This window comes from Apodemus sylvaticus, chromosome 6 (genome assembly GCF_947179515.1).
Source record: "Apodemus sylvaticus chromosome 6, mApoSyl1.1, whole genome shotgun sequence".
Classification (NCBI taxonomy): Eukaryota; Metazoa; Chordata; class Mammalia; order Rodentia; family Muridae; genus Apodemus; species Apodemus sylvaticus.
Window position 1 is genome coordinate 90,411,967 of NC_067477.1, and position 17,733 is coordinate 90,429,699.

Consider the following 17,733-nt stretch of genomic DNA (forward strand, 5'->3'; position numbering starts at 1 on the left):
TGTCTTAGGGCATTGTTTGGGGAAGTAGGTTTAATTTTCATCACTGTGACAAAACCTGTGTCCAAAACAAATTAAAGGGTGAAAGGTTTGGTTTGGCTTAGTTTCAGTGTATGGTCAGTGGCTTCACTGGTTCTGAGCCATGGAGGTAAACTATGATGGAAGGCATGGAGAAGTAAACCTGACTACCTTAGGTGGCCAGAAAGCAAAGGAAGTATGGGGTTGGAGCAAGATGCATCATTCCAAGGCATACTGCATAACACAATTCTTCCACCTAGACTCCATTTCCCAATATTATCCTGTGAATCTATTAACATATGAGCCCACCGATTATGTCATAATTCAGTCACCTTTCAATGATTCAGTCTACCAGGTAGGGACCAAGACAAACATGAGCTTTAGAAAAGAAAATTCAACATTTACACAACACAACACTGAGGATGTTTGCAGCCCACTATAAATAATGTTTCCTAAGGTTTGGGAACACCAAGTCCTGGCCACCAGTCCAAGGTAGTCCCAGCATTAACAGGTGTGGTGGCTGCTGTGTCACATTGTGTCATGGTGTCACTAGGTGGCAGGGCTGAGAAAGGCTATGTCTATGCTCAGTGTTCTGACCTGTGAACATCTAAGTGATAAGTAGTCTAACATTCCCTTAAAAAAACAGAGCCTGAGATGATCTTCAGTTGGATACTAAGGAGTAGGGGAGACCTGGGTGAGACATAAGATTCCCCTGTCACAGGACCCTGACAGGGAGCTAGCCTGAGATGAGCACCAGTCCAGTCCTATAAAGGCCCAGGGGACAGGGGACAGACCATGCCCACAATGATGCCTGCCTGGCACCATAATAAACAAGCTGGATATAGCACTCCCGAGACCACTCCTAAGATGATTCCAGACATTCAAGAACTAGATGCCACTAAGAGGAGTAAGTGGTAGAGAAATGGAAGAGAAAGAGAAACAGAAGGATGTGGGCACAATGAAGAGAGGCAGAACTGGAGACTCGAGGGTATGCAGAACAGCCTGATATAAGTAGTCGGTGATGCCTCCATGGAGGAGTCCTGCCTGTCTGGAGGACATTATCTGGGTCTGCGGTCTGTTACCAGCATAGGCCAGGGCCCTGGGCTGGGCTGCCTTCCCAGGGTCATCTGAGGACTGTGCAGAACTGGCCCCACCCCTCACCTGGGCATCATGGGAGTGTTGGCCCTAGGAATATAAGACCAGAAGAGCTGATCACACCCCTAGGCAGCTGCAGTGCTCGGGAGAGAGGACCTGTACACTGTAGGTGTTGTGGATGAGCTGGCCCCGAGGGTATAAGCATGAGGGAGCTGGCCTTACCATTCATACCCTGCGTGGTGATGGTGTGTACGAGGAAAAGATAACTTCCTCACCCCTCTCTCCTCACTAGCTATGTCAGCTGGCATACCTGGCCCTGGGCCTGTGAGATCAGGAGAGCTGGCTCTATGTCTCACCAGCTGCAGCCCTTGGGAAAGGGGGCCCCGTACCTTGCCTGAGCAACACAGTAGAGCTGACCTTGATGGTGGGGAAGGGGAAGAGCTAACCCTGAGGGCACGATCCTGAGAGAGCTGATCCCACCACTTCCCTGCCATGTGATAACATGGGTGAGGGAAATATGTAGTGGTAGATAATTAACTCACTCTAAACTCCCTGGTGGGTGAGTGTGCACTTCTTGCCACTCACTCTGGATTCCAGAAAGACACACACACACACACATACACACACACACACACACACACATACTTCACACTTCCAAACATCTGCTTTGCTAACAACTCCCCTCCAACATTTCTGAATTACTTACTAAAAGCTTATTTCGTCTCTGCTACCCCAGACACTGTCGGGGTCTTCCTGACTCTTACATTTTTGTATGCTTTCTCCCCTCAGCTCTTAGACTTGTTGTTTCTGCTTCCCCAGCATGGCAATTCTAAAACCTCCTTCTTCCCGTGGTCCCTTGCCAGGAAATCTAAAGACCTACCTCTGTCTCCCTGCCAGGACATTCACCAACTTCATTTACCAATTAGAGCCAACTGAGGGACCCTCAGCGTGTGGACGTGCAGATTACTGTGTGATTTGGGGGAGCAGAATTAACACAAATAGTATTAGAACCAATCCACAACAGAAAAATGCCACACACACACAACCCAAACTTGTCATCTATGGCAGGCAGAGAGATGGCCTGAGGCCATCAGAGTAGAAGAGCTGTCCCCGCTCTCACATGCTGTCGTGCTTAGCACAGCAGAGCTAGCCCTGATTATGGAGTTTTGGGTGAGTCAGACTGATGGGGTGAGCATGGGAGAGCTCACCCGTGTCCTGTCTGCTGTGCTGTGCTGTCAGCAAGGGATGTCAACATCTTGCCTCCCTTTTGCCCTCACCGCCAGCAGTGGAGGGAGAGCTGGACACATGAGGGGACCATGAAAGCAGGGGAGCTGGCTTTGCCCCTTATCTGCTATGATGCTCAGGAGACCAGGCCCTGCAACTCTCCTGGGCAACACACTAGAGCTGACCCTGATAGAGGGGCATGGATGAGCCTGCCCCAAGGTTGTGTGTGGGTGCAGGAGAGCTGGCCCTGCCTCTTGTCTGCTGAGCAATGGCTCAGATAGGAGAGATGGCCTCCTTCATCCCTCACTGTCTATGACAGGCAGGCGAGATGGCCCCGGGGTCGTGAGAGATAATCTTGACAGTATAAAAGAATGGGTTTGTGAAACAGGACCTCCTGACAGTCAACCCCTCAATGATAATCAACAAACGAACTGTAAATATTTTGTTGACAGCCTTTTTGAGGAAGCAGGGAAGGCTGGTGCCAAATGCTTGTCCCCCACTGAACAGAAGAAACAGGTAGATATAAATATAAAATTGTGGAAAAATGGATTCACCGTCAATGATGATTACAATAATGAGGTTACTCTGATAGTGCAAGTCAGCAGTGTTTGAACTCCATCAAAAAGGGGGAATTACCTTCACAATTACAGGGAGTTTTTGTTAAAGAGGAGATGGATGTTAAAGTTGAAGATTAAAAAAAAAAAAATGAAGTATGTCTGTCTAGAAAGCCTGTGTCCCAGCCCTTCTCAGGACAGGGCCACAGACAAGGAAGTGCTACAGCGAGAACTGTGTCTAAAGCACGGAGTGAGGAAGTTGACAATAGAAGGACTTTGCCTGCTGTTTCACTAACTAGCTTGGTGCCCATTACCAGGACCCAGATCTGGTTAGCCAACAGGGGATGGACTGTCCAAAGATTTCATTTTCTCACAGGGTGAGCCATAACAAAGACTTCATTGAAAACTACCAAGGATCTCAGAGAAGCCCTCCCTTTGCTCTGGCTACAGCTCTTCCTCTCCTCAGATTGCTGGATGAGATGCTCACATTGGAAGAAACAGATTTGCGGAATGCTGTAATCATTCAGAGACTCAAAAAAAAAAAAAAAACCTGCGAGCCTTTTAGAAAACTTTGATAGCTTTTTTTTTTTTTTTTGAGAGACTAGGAGAAATGATGGTTGGAAGTAGACATGCAGAAGTGGAAGCTGAGTCAGTGTGACTGCGGGTGTGGTTTGAGGGCTCCGTAGTCCTTTCTGAGGGGTCCAGCCAACACAAGCTAGGAGGGTAACGTGGCTGTAAGCCAGAGTCAGGGCACTTTCTCAACAGGCTATTGAGAAAAAAAATACCTATTTTCAACTTCCAGTTAGCCAATATGATATATTATATAGCTATATCATTAATCTTAATGTGGTCTAAATTAGCAGAGTATTCAATTAGCTAAATCAGCACCAGCATTCAAATATTTCCAAACAGCAGATATTTATATAATGCTAGCTATCTCAGTTTTTAAATAACAATACATTAAAAAAATTATATATGACATTTTAAAAGCATCAGTGTAACTATTCTATTGCCTGTACTTCATCCTCAGAGCTTTTCAGTTTCTACTCTGTGATGACAAAAGATACTCAAACATTCATTTGGCAATAGTATACAAGGTGTATACTCTTGCAGGAATAAAATTGTGTAGCTTAGTATAATATCAATATTAATCTGTCTACACAGTTTTCTATGCCTTTTATATGTAATTTTATGGGCTGGGAATGTAAACCAGTGGTAGAGAGTATTTGCTATGCATACATGAGACTAGTTTTAGTTGATCCCCAACACTAAAAAAAAAAAAAAAAATCCTTTAAATTTGTAATGTAAAAGCATGCACACACAAAAATCTCCGAAGCCAGCCTTTAATCTTAGCACTTTGGAGGCAGAGACAGGAGGATATCTGAGTTCAAGGACAGCCTGTCCTACAGAGCTAACTAACCTCCAGGATTACACAGAGAAACCCTGTCTAGAAAAGAAAATATTTACTCATTTAAAATTAACTTTGAGCCGGGCGGTGGTGGCAGGCGGATTTCTGAGTTCGAGGCCAGCCTGGTCTACAGAGTGAGTTCCAGGACAGCCAGGGCTATACAGAGAAACTCTGTCTCGGAAAAAAACAAATCCAAAAACCGAAAAAAAAATAATTTTGAAACTGCCTACAGTGACCCATGCCCTAGCTCTAGCTCACACCAAGCTGGGGGTTGGGGGGGGGGGAGGAGCACTGGAGCCCAGGAGTTCCTGTCAGCTTAAGCAACATAGCAAAACCCTGTCTCTTAATAGTAACAACTTTCACACCGGCAGAGATGGCTCAGCAGTTCAGAGCACTGGCTGCCCTTGCTTAGATCCAGATTCAATCTCCAGCACACACAAGGCTGCGCACAGCCATCTGAAACTACTGCTCCAGGATATCCAGCTCCCTCTTCCGACCTCTGTGGGCACTGCGCTCAAGTTATACGTAGACATACTTGCAGACAAAACATCATACATATTAAATTTTTAAAAATGAATCTAATAATTTCCAAAGAATGAAAAGATTTATTAAGAAAGGTGGCACTGTATTATGTAATGTCTGACTTAATGAAGATAAATATTCTTACCTGTCGGTTTATAGTCTCTAGAAAACAACTTTTTATTCGTGGGAATGAAAAAGAAATGTGTAACTATCTAATTAGGAAAGACAGTTTGACAAAGGGTCATTTGGGAGTCCTTCCCTAAGGGCCAATACCTGGCCAAACATGGGAGTTCACATCGATCATAAGCACTTGAGAGGCTGAGGCAGGAGGATTACCATGAGGACAAGGCCATCTTAGGCTACAGAATGAGAGTGTTAAATCAAAACAACAAAGTCTATTCCTGCCCCTGTCACAAGCATTGTGCTTCACTGCCTGCCAACTGCACTGGGAACCTTGCGTGACTCGTAGGTATTTAGCGTAAATGCAGGAACTCTATGCTAGGCCGGAGTCCGCTGTGCTTCACCGTGGACAGTGAATGCCTCTACCCTCAGTCTCCACACTTGAGCTTTATCCTCTTCCCAAGTTTACTTGGGCTGCCCCCTCTTTAAGCTGAACGACTCCTGGCATAACCTGTGCCTTGCCTGCCGTCCACAGATGAGGCAGGGCTGGAAAGTGTGAATGAGGTTTTAAGTAAGACTCAGGAATGACAAGAGGGAGCCTGTGTGTGAAACTAGATGTCCCTTCTCACCGCCCTTTGTTCTGCAGCCCTATTTTAAAGATGCTTTCTTCCCTAGCTCCAGGCTTCCCCAGATCAGACTTCTGCATTTTGGGTGGGCAGTGTAGAATAGAGAAGGAAGGAGAGCATCTTTCTTTTGCCCTTTACCTAGGAAATCAGCAGGTATATAATAGAAAAATTAAATATTTGTTGATAACGTTTACACAGCACTATCAAAGCCCTTTTTAGCAATATAAATAATTTCTTTTAAAAGGGGGGATAGTAAAATCAATGGTTTTATTTTTCAGATATAAGCAAAACCTTTTGATTGTAAACATGTTCAGGAATCTTTAACGAAATGTTTCATATAGGCCTATCCTGAAACCTTTCTATTTACATAGTTATAATTGATAAATGGTCCTCTGTATTTTTATGAGAATGCTTCTTGTATATCTACAAATAAAGCCTCCAGTCTCTAATTAACCAGAAGGTATGGTGGGGTTTTCTTGTGTGTCCTCATAGAGCACATGCTGGGGAGAGGTTCCACTGGGAGGGACAGCCTTCAGCAATAACTTGCATTTTGTAAAACGGTGAAAATGTTAGTGTGAATAATGTTCTCAAAGATTTCCTAAAAATAATTATCTGATAAATCTTTTTACTTGAAAATTCAAAAGTTGTAAAGATGCTAATGTATAGACTCCTTATCGCAGGTTGATTTTGAAAGAATAAATTGCCAAGGGAGAACAATTTAAAGTAAGTGACCATCTCAGGAGTAGAATACAGTGTGAACCAAGTCGTTGCTCCAGAGTTGTCATAGTCCATTGTCTTATCTTGCTGATGAGCTAGACATTGAGATACATATCTGATTGTACACATCATAATTTGTTAGCTAGGTTACTATGCACTACCAAAGCTAAAGTAATCATACTTCATCACAACTCATTCAGTACACCTCAGGATGTCTCCATTCATTGACAATGTAGTATTATGTATTTTGCTAATGGTGAAATGAACTGTCTTTTAAAGATTAAAAAAAAAGACCAGCAATTGAAAAATGGGACCTTATGATACTAAAAGGCTCCTGTATAAGAAAGGACACCATCTTTCAAGTGAATATGAAGCCTACATAAATCTAGCAGACGGTTAGTAACTAAGATATATAAAAACAAAATAAAGCAAAAACAAAAACAAACAAAACTTAAGCATTAAGAAAACAACCCAATTTTTAAAATTAGACATTGAACTAAATAGAAAATTCTTAAAAGATGAAAATGTTGGTTCATTTCTGGATCTTCAATCCTGTTCCATTGATACTCCTGCCTGTCACTGTACCAATACCATGCAGTTTTTAACACTATTGCTCTGTAGTATTGCTTGAGGTCAGGGATACTGATTCCCCCAGAATTTCTTTTGTTGCTGAGAATAGTTTTAGCTATCCTGGGTTTTTTGTTATTCCAGATGAATTTGATAATTGCTCTTTCTAACTCTGTGAAGAATTGAGGTGGGATTTTGATGGGTATTGCATTGAATCTGTATATTGCTTTTGGCAAAATGGCCATTTTAACTATATTGATTCTCACACACCTATGGCCACTTGATGCTCGACAAAGTGGCTGAAAACATCCAATGGAAAAAAGATAGCCTTTTCAATAAATGGTGCTGGTTCAACTGGAGGTCAGCATGCAGAAGAATGCGAATTGATCCATCCTTGTCTCCTTGTACTAAGCTCAAATCCAAATGGATCAAGGACCTCCACATAAAGCCAGACACTCTGAAGCTAATAGAAAAGAAACTGGGGAAGACCCTTGAGGACATCGGTACAGGGAGAAAGTTTCTGAACAGAACACCAATAGCTTATGCTCTAAGAGCAAGAATTGACAAATGGGACCTCATAAAATTACAAAGTTTCTGTAAGGCAAAGGACACCATCAAGAGGACAAATCGGCAACCAACAAATTGGGAAAAGATCTTCACCAACCCTACATCAGATAGAGGGCTAATATCCAATACATATAAAGAACTCAAGAAGTTAGACTCCAGAAAACCAAACAACCCTATTAAAAAATGGGGTACAGAGTTAAACAAAGAATTCTCAACTGAAGAACTTCGGATGGCGGAGAAGCATCTTAAAAAATGCTCAACTTCATTAGTCATTAGGGAAATGCAACTCAAAACAACCCTGAGATTTCACCTTACACCAGTCAGAATGGCTAAGATTAAAAATTCAGGAGACATCAGGTGTTGGAGAGGGTGTGGAGAAAGAGGAACACTCCTCCACTGCTGGTGGGGTTGCAAATTGGTACAACCACTCTGGAAATCAGTCTGGCGGTTCCTCAGAAAACTGGGTACCTCACTTCCAGAAGATCCTGCTATACCACTCCTGGGCATATACCCAGAGGATTCCCCACCATGTAATAAGGATACATGCTCTACTATGTTCATAGCAGCCCTATTTATAATTGCCAGATGCTGGAAAGAACCCAGGTATCCCTCAACAGAAGAGTGGATGCAAAAAATGTGGTATATCTACACAATGGAGTACTATTCAGCCATTAGAAACAATGAATTCATGAAATTCTTAGGCAAATGGATGGAGCTAGAGAACATCATACTAAGTGAGGTAACCCTGACTCAAAAGGTGAATCATGGTATGCACTCACTAATAAGTGGATATTAACCTAGAAAACTGGAATACCCAAAACATAATCCACACATCAAATGAGGTACAAGAAGAAAGGAAGAGTGGCCCCCTGTTCTGGAAAGACTCAGTGAAGCAGTATTCGGCAAAACCAGAACGGGGAAGTGGGAAGGGGTGGGTGGGAGGACAGGGGGAGAGAAGGGGGCTTGCGGGACTTTCGGGGAGTGGGGGGTTAGAAAAGGGGAAATCATTTGAAATGTAAATAAAAAATATATCGAATAAAAAATATTTATTAATTTAAAAAAAAAAGAAGATGACTCGAGGGAGTTGGTTCTCTCCTTCTGCCACATGGGATCTGGGATTGAACTCACGTTATTGGGGTTGGAATCAAATGCTTTTACCTATTGACCCATTTTGCTTCCCTTGAATGAGATATTTTCAGTTGTGCAGATTTCAGCATTTTTTAATGAATAGGTTTAGGGATTAAGACTGATATCTATGTGATATGAAAGAAAAGGAGAGGGAAAGCAGTGATTTAAGATATAAGCAGAGAGGAGAACAGGTAGACCGAAAAGCAGGTGATGGAGGAATGTGTCAATCAAACAAAACTAAGGATTAATAAAGAATCATGGGAACCCATTACTCCCAGGGATATCAACCAAATATGGCAAAAGAAAAAAAAAAGAAAAAAAAGATGAAAATGTCTAAGAAGCATTTTAATGTTCAACATCCTAATCATCATGGAAATGCATATTAAGACTACATTGAGATTTCACGTAACACATGTTTAGAAAGTCTTTCCTGTACCTAGAAGTTGAAAATATATTTCCTTTGTCCTCTATCAGATACAGGGTATCAGGCTTTATGTTGTGGGCCTTGATCCATTTTGAGTCGAGGTTTATGGGAGAAAAGGATTTAGTTTTATTCATGTGTGTGCAGCTATCGAACTGGAGCAGCCTCATTTGTTGATGATGCTGTCTTTGACACAATTTTGAAAAGTAGTGTGAATAGTTGGCCATTTTGTCAAAACCAACCAAAACAAAAACAGGTGGTTGTAATGGTGTGGGCTTAGAACTTTGAGTAAGTACTTTTCCAGCCTCGGGGCACTAAGGGCACTAGGTAAGCCCCTCTCTCTTCAAAGCCCCTGCCTACCCCTGAAAGCACCCACAACAGCAGTAAACTGCACCCCATGCACTGTTCCCCAGTTCCTACTCAACAACTCTCCCTGCATTCCTGGAGGCCTGCCAGCACAGGTAAGACCCTGCCCCAAGCCCTTGCCCACAATACTCCCCTAAAACACACCTAGAAGCCTTAAACTGTTCTCCATTCCCTGGACTCCATTTTCTCACCCACAAACCCACCTGCTTTCCTGGGAGCCCACAAGCACCAGAGACCATAGGCTACTCTGGTAGAGTAGAACCAAGATTAGCACCCAAAGTTCCAGAGGCCTTCCAGGCTACAAAACCCCAGGGGAGACATCCTCCTAGACCTGAAGCTTAGCTAGTTACCACACTGCAGGCTACTTAGGCCAGTAGACAAAGAGGAAACAGAAAGCAAGAAAAAAAAACATTTTCAAAAATACCCATCCAACAAAGATTAATTCAGAAATCAGCATCTAAGCTATAATAGCTGCAAAATACAGATTCATAAAGGCCAAAAAAATCGACGAAATTGAAAAATCTCAATGAAGTGAATGATTTTCTTGATAGATACCACTTACCACTTACCAAAGTTAAATCAAGATCAGGTAAACTATCTAAATAGTCCGGTAATCCCCAAAGAAATAGAAGCAGTAATTAAAACTCTCCCAACCAAACAAACAAAACAAAATAAAACAAACAAACAAAAAAAGCCCACTACCAGATAATTTTAGCGAGGAATTCTACTGGATATTCAAAGAAGAACTAATACCAATAATTCTCAAACTATAAAAACAGAAGGAATGCTGCCAAATTGGCTACATAGAATGAGGCTACATAGAATGATACCTAAACCACACAGACACACACATGCAAAAAAGAGAATTTCTGATCAATTTCCCTTATGAACATTGATGCAAAAATATTCAACAAAATACAAAAAATACATCAAAAACATCAAGTAGAGGTCATATGAGAGATACAGGGTCGGTTCAACATATGATAATCCATTAATGTAATCAACCATATAAAGAAAAAAACTAAAAGAAAAAAAAACACATGATCAGGGCTGGAGAGATGGCTCAGTGGGTAAGAGCACCAACTGCTCTTCAGAAGGTCATGAGTTCAAATCCCAGCACCCACGTGGTGGCTCACAACCATCCGTAAATAGATCTCAAGCCCTCTTCTGGTGTCTGAAGACAGCTACAGTGTACTTACATTAAATAAATAAATAAATAAATAAATAAATAAATAAATAAATAAATAAATAAATGTAAAAAACATGTGATCAACACATTAGATGCTGAAAAAAACTCTGACAAAAATCCAACATCCTTCTATCTTAGAGATATCAGGAATACGGGCACAAATGTAACAAAGGCAATATACAGCAAGCTGATCACCAAAATCAAATTAAATAGAGAAAAACCTAAAGGAATTCAGTTAAAATTAGGAACAAGACAAGGCTGTCTACTCTCTCCATGCCTATTTAATATAGTGCTTGAAGCTTTAGGTAGAACAATAAGACAACTAAAGGATATCAAGGGGATACAAATTGGAAAGGAAGAAGTCAAAGTCTCGGATGATATGGTAGCATATATAAGTAACCCCAAAATCTCTACCAGAGAACTCCTACAGCTGATAAACACCTTCAGTAAAGTGGCTGGTTACAAAATTAACTAAAAAAATCAGTAGCCTCCTTTATACAAATGATAAATAGGCCAAGAACAAAATAAAGGAAACAACACCCTTCACATTAGCCACAATTTATGAGAACAGGAACCAGGAAATGGGGAGGAAAGTGGAGGCGGAACCCATAAAGATTCCCAGGTTTGGACTATGGAGACCAGGACCAGGGTGCATATCTAACTCTATTGCTTAACACATAAGCTTATATAGTTTTTCAGCCAATTAGGGTATGGTTATGTATTCAAAGGCAAACGGGGACACAACACGCTTTGTTTGGCTGAATCTGACTCATCTGCCCATGAGCCTGTAGGGGAGGGGCCGATCACCAAGGGAGATTTTGAGAAGACAGGGGAAGCAGCCACTGACCTGGCTTGGGTCCTTTGTGTTGTCTCACCTGTGTGCCAGGAGCCATCTCACACTGTATACCATGGACGGCAGATCAGGATTCCTGGAGAAACTGAAGGAGCCTATAGCACTTCGCTCTCTGTCCCACTTTGTCCTCCACCAGGTTCACTTCCACATCCCCCACGACAAATAGTATAAAATATCTTTTGTTTGTTTGTTTGTTTGTTTTGTTTTGTTTTATGGACTTGGTTTTTTCGAGACAGGGTTTCTCTGTATAGCCCTGGCTGTCCTGGAGTTCACTCTGTAGACCAGGCTGGCCTCAAACTCAGAAATCCACCTGCCTCTGCCTCCCCGAGTGCTGGGATTACAGGCATGTGCCACCACCACCCAGCTCAGTATAAAATATCTTGCTGTAACTCTCACCAAGCAAGTGAAAGACCATTATGGCAAGAACTTCAAGTCTGTGAAGAAAGAAACTGAAGAAGATACCAGAAGATAGAAAGATCTCCTGTGCTCATGAGTCAGTAGGATTAATATAGTAAAAGTGTCCACTTTACCAAAAGCAACCTCCAGATTCAATACCATTTCCATCAAAATTCTAACACAGTTCTTCACAGACCTTGAAAGAATACTCAGCTTCAAAAACAAAAATAAAAAACAAACAAAAAAACAGGATATCCAAAACAATCATATACAATAAAAGAACTTCTGGAGGTATTATCCTTGATTTCAAGCTGTACCACAAAACATTAGTCATAAAAACTTTATGGTATTAGCATAAAATCAGACAGGTTGATCAATGGAATTGAATTGAAGTCCCAAAAGTAAACCCACAGGGACACTTGCTTCTTGAGAAAGAATCCGAAACCTTACAATGGGGTGGGGGGTGGGGGAGAGCATCTTACATAAATGGTGCTGGAGTAACTGGATATCTGCTTGTAGAAGAATGCAAATAGATCCATATTCATCACCTTGCACAAAACTCAAGTCCGAGTGGATCAAAAACCTCAACATAAAACCAGATACACTAAAACTGATAGAAAAGAACGTGGGAAATAGCTTTAAACACAATGGTACAGGAGCAATTTCCGGAACAGCAAACCAAATAACACAAAAATGGGGTACTTTGTTCCTGTCTAAAAGAACAGCAGGTACAAAAATGGAGACGAGACTAATCCTAAAGAATCTTGAGGCCCCAGAGAAGGGGGAGGTCTGGTGGGGGGGCACACCCTCTCAGAGGCAAGGGGGGGAGGAATGATATGAGGAAATGTGGAAAGGGGACCAGGAAGGGGGGGCAATATCAGGAATGTAAATAAATAAAAAATATTTTTTAAATGAACTGAAGGAAAGAAGGCACACTGACTGGTCCAACTTGGGATCCATCTCATGGTGGGAACACCAAGGCCTGACACTATTAATGATGCTATGGTGTGCTTACAGACAGGAGCCTAGCATGGCTGTCCTCTGAGAGGCCCTATCAGCAGCTGACTGAGACAGATGCAGATACTCACTGCCAACCATTGTACTGAAGTCAAGGACCCCTATGGTTGAATTAGGGGAAGGATTGAAGAAACTGAAAGGGAGGGTGATCTCATAGGAAGACCAGCAGTCTCAACTAACCTGGACCCCAGGGAGCTCCCAGACACTGAGCAACCAACCAGCCAGCATACATGGGCTTATCCGAGGGCCCCAGCACATATATAGCAGAGGACTGTCTGGTCTGGCCTCAGTAGAAGATTTACCTAATTCTTGAAAAGACTTGAGGCCCCAGGGAAGGGGGAGGGCTGGTGTCGGGGAGCACCCTTTTGGCCCCAGGAGGAGGAGGAATGCAAAGAGGAACTGTAGGAGGGGGCACTGGGTGGGCAACAGCAGGATTGTAAACAAATAAAATAATGTTTAAAAAATGGTGAAAAGATCTCGACATTCTTGACAACATAATCTCTAATGGCCGAGAAGCACCTGAAGAAATGTTCAACATTCTTAGTCATAAGGGAAAGGCAAATCAAAAGACTCTGAGATTCTATCTTATACCTTTCAGAATGGCCAAGATACTGGCAAGGATGTGGATGGAGGGGAACATTCCTCCATTGCCTGTGAGAGTACAAACTTGTATAACCACTTTGGAGACCACTTTGGTGATTTCTCAGAAAGTTGGGAATAGTTCTCCCACAAGACCCAGGTATACTACTCATGGGCACATAGGCAAAAGATGTTCCACCATGCCACAAGGACACTTGTTCAACTGTGTTCATAGTGACTTTATTCCTAATAACCAGAAACTGGAAACAGCCAAGATGTCACCCAACTGAAGTATGGATGAAGAAAATGTGGTATATTTGCACAATCCCGATCACAGGATTTAAAAACAAAAAACAAAACAACTTAAATTTTGAGAAAGATTACATTGAATCTATCAATCACTTTGGTAGGATGCGTTTTCACAGCATGAATCCTACCAATCCTCCTTCTGGTATTGTACCATCCAAAGAAATCTGGGACACGTCTCTCAGTTCCCACAGCTCCTTCCAGCACTTTGCATTCTGCCCCCTTCCCTAAACCTCCCCCAATGCAGAGGGTGAACTTTGTTCCCTCCTCCAGATTTTCTTTTATATATAATAGTCATTTTGGCTATGTGTTTTCTTGGTCTCTTAGTTTACTTGTCCTCTCCACACTCTTCTTTCCTCTTTGGATTTCCTCCCAACTCTCTTAGCCCCGTTCAGTCTGGATCCTTCCAGATGTCTCCAGCCATATTCTCCCACCTATCTGCAATAAAACCTCCTCAACCATGGTAGATGCAGTCATGTTCTAGTTTTCATCAGGTTATTTTAGTTTCTTTCTTCAGTATTGTTACTTTTCCAGCATACAAGTCTTTCACATCCTTGGTTAGGTTTATTCAAAAGAACGTTCTTGAGACTCCTGTGAAATTGTTTCCCTGGTTTATCTCTTGTCATTTATATACAGTAAAGCCAGTGGTTTTGTGTGTGTGTGTGTGTGTGTGTGTGTGTGTGTGTGTATGTATGTGTGTGATTTTGCATCCTGCTATTTTGCATTCTGCTATTTTGCTGGATGTGTTTGTCAGGTGTAGGTTTTGGTGGTATCTTTAGCTTAGGGATTTTTACACATAGAATCATCACCTGCAAATAGGAATTCATGACTTCCTTCCTTTCTGTATCTTCTTTATTGCTTTCACTTGTCTCATTGTTATAAGACTTCAAGTACTTACTATATTGAACAGAAGAGGGTAAAGTGGACAACCTTCACTTGTTTCTGATTTTGGTGAAAATGAACTTTTAACAAGCTGTGGGATCAGCACACAGCAAGTATGTTATGTGTTACTTCTACCTTGAAGGTTTGGTAGAATTACTTACTGAATTCATTTGGCCATAGCTTTTTTAAAATTGGAAGGTTGTAGCTTCTTTAAAGTATCGAGTGTCTGTTCTAATGTCTCCTTTTTTAAATGTGAATGCTTTCTTTGGTTAATTTGGCTCAAGGTTTGCTAACCTTGCTAATATATTCAAAGAACCACCTTTATTTTATTCGTTATTTGTATTTCTGTCTCCACTTATTAATTTCAGCTATAACTTTTATCGTTTCCCACCTATTCTTTTGGGATACTTTATTCCTGTTTTCCCAAAGTCTTTAGCACATCGTTACTAATTTAAGATGTCTTAATGTAGGTACTTATTTCCATGAATTTTCCCCTTAGTACTGCCTTCACTTTGTTCCATCAATAGGAAATCATTGTTTTTCATTCAATTCTAGAACTTAAAATCTTCCTGATTTCTGCCTTCACCCAATATTTATTATTGTAGTACGTTCAGTTTCCATGAGTTTGTGTACTTTTTGTAGTTTCCATTGCTCTTGATGCCCACCTTTTTCCAATGTGGTCAAAAAGAATACAAGATGTTATTTCAGTTTTTCTACATTTGAGATTTGTATGTAGTTGATTCTGGGAAAAAGTTCCATTGGCTGAGAAAAACATTCTAAAGTATTTGTCTGTGATATCCATAGCTATCTCCTAGGTTCATTTGATTTATATCATTTAACTCCAGAGTTTCTCTGTTATAACCTATTGATAAAAATGGAATGCTAAAACTACCCATTATTGTTATTAGTTTGTAGTCTGGGATCTCATAGTATTTCTTTTGTAAAACGTATCCTATATTTATTTGGTGCATGTTTGTTTAGAGTTGAAATATCCTCTTTGTGGGTATTTTTGCCTCTAAAGAGTAAAAAAAGTTAAAAACAAAATGTTCCTGTTATGTCTTCTGAGTAGTTTGGGTTTGAAGTCTATTTTGTCAGACAGTAACGTACTTATGCCTTGGATGGAATGCCCTTTTCTCATCCTTTTACCCTAAGGTGGTGTACTGGCTGGTTTTGTGTCAACTTGACACAGGCTGGAGTCACCACAGAGAAAGGACCTTCAGTTGAGGAAATGTCTCCATGAGATCCAGCTGTAAGGCATTTTCTCAATTAGTGATCAAGCAGAGAGGGCCCATTGTGGGTGGTGCCATCCCTATGCTGGTAGTCTTGGGTGTCAACTTGACACAGGCTGGAGTCATCACAGAGAAAGGAGCTTCAGTTGAGGAAATGTCTCCATGAGATCCAGCTGTAAGGCATTTTCTCAATTAGTGATCAAGCAAGGAGGGCCCATTGTGGGTGGTGCCATCCCTATGCTGGTAGTCTTGGGTTCCATAAGAGAGCAAGCTGAGCAAGCCAGTAAGTAACATCCCTCCATTTTCTATCGTGGAGTTTTAATTTTCCTTCAGTTTTAATACAGTTGGGTTTTTGTTGTTGTTTTGTTGTTGTTGTTGTTGTTGTTGTTGTTGTTTCTGGATAATGGGCTGGGTTGATAACTGTGGTCTTTCAGAACCTGGAATAAATTTTTCCAATCTTTTCTCACTTTAAAAGATTCTGTCAAATAATCAAGTGTTGCCTTTATAAGTGACTTTTTCTCCTAAGCTTTCAATATATTTATACAACTTCCAACTGCAATGATGCAAAACTTCTCTGGTTTTATTTGGTATTCAATAGTCCTCTTATACCTGGCTGGGCATCTTGGTCTCTAGGTTTAGGTAAGTCATCTGACTTTAGATATTCCCTTTGCGTTTGCTATGGACTTATTCTTCTCCTATGCCAATATTTTAAAGATTAGATGTATTCATAGTAGCTTAATATCCCATGTTCATTCTCTCCACTTGGGAGGCCTCTAATTAAAGGCAAATCTGGGCTCATCTGAGTTACAGATCAGTATGGAACACATAAAACAAATAGATAAATCCAACAGAATATAAGAGAAAGAAGAATGTATAGTTCTAAAATAAGCCTTGGATGAAAAACTTCAAAGGTAGGATTTTGGTACTATACAGACAATAGAAACAACAAATAACTTGTGGAAACTTAGGAGGATATATACAACAAAAATTGGAATATTTTAGGATCAAATATTTGTATTAGCAATGCTAAAAATTAAGTAAAAAGTATTTAATTTACAAAGCCTAAGGAAGATGGGGAAGGGAATTATAGGATTTAGTAAATAAACAATTTTTAAAAACATGGCAAATAAAGTTAACAGTGATTTGAAACTAATATACAAAAGTTGGCATAGCATGTCAGATGTGTTAATATATGAAATCATTAGCGTCATAATATATAAGAACCAATAAGGACTTTTTTTTTTTAAAAAATCTTATTTAACAGGGGCAAAACATGAAACAACTTCCCTCTGAATGGCCATAATAGACAGATATTTAGTGCCACTGTACAGGACAAATGAAATGATCAGGAAAAGTAATCATTTGATAGAATTTGTTTTGTCTGAAGACCAAGGCAAGGCTGGAGAGAAGACTGGTCCCCCTACAGTAACAGCTATCCAACACCTTAATCCCCAGCACTCACAGACAGAAAAGCTGGGGCCTGTGGCACATACCCATAATCCCAGTAACTGGGAATACGGAGACAGGAAAATACACCTCAGGCTCATCTCATTAGCCAGACTGCCTAGCTGAATCTGTGAGCTCCAGATTCAGCAAGACTATCTCAAAAACTAAGCAAGGGACTGAGGAAGAGCCCAATGTTAACCCCTGGCTTCCACATCCACACACACACATACACAACATACAAAGCACAGTAAGTCTACAAGGTTCAGGTAGGTTCACTGCCCATACACACCAAGGTCTAGCTAATGCTTAACTCAAGAACCTGTGATAACCTGCTTATGATTCATTCTTGCCCTTTCCAGAACTCAGTTCCTTGCAGATGTAAGGCCATTTCCTCCTGTCTGTTGGCCAGGAACAAGCTCTTACCTCTTAGCTCAGAACCCTTGGGTTCTAGGATCCCCTCCATCTACAGTAAGGGAGAGTCACCCATCAAACGCTTCTCACATCTA

The 17,733-nt window shown here is 41.2% G+C and overlaps 2 pseudogenes; both read left to right on the forward strand.

Moving 5' to 3' along the window:
• The first annotated feature begins 507 nt into the window (after nucleotides 1-507).
• On the forward strand, nucleotides 508-646 carry LOC127688248 (uncharacterized; annotated as a pseudogene).
• A 2,000-nt stretch (nucleotides 647-2,646) lies between these two features.
• Nucleotides 2,647-3,463, forward strand: LOC127687955 (UBX domain-containing protein 2A-like; annotated as a pseudogene).
• Nucleotides 3,464-17,733: the final 14,270 nt, after the last annotated feature.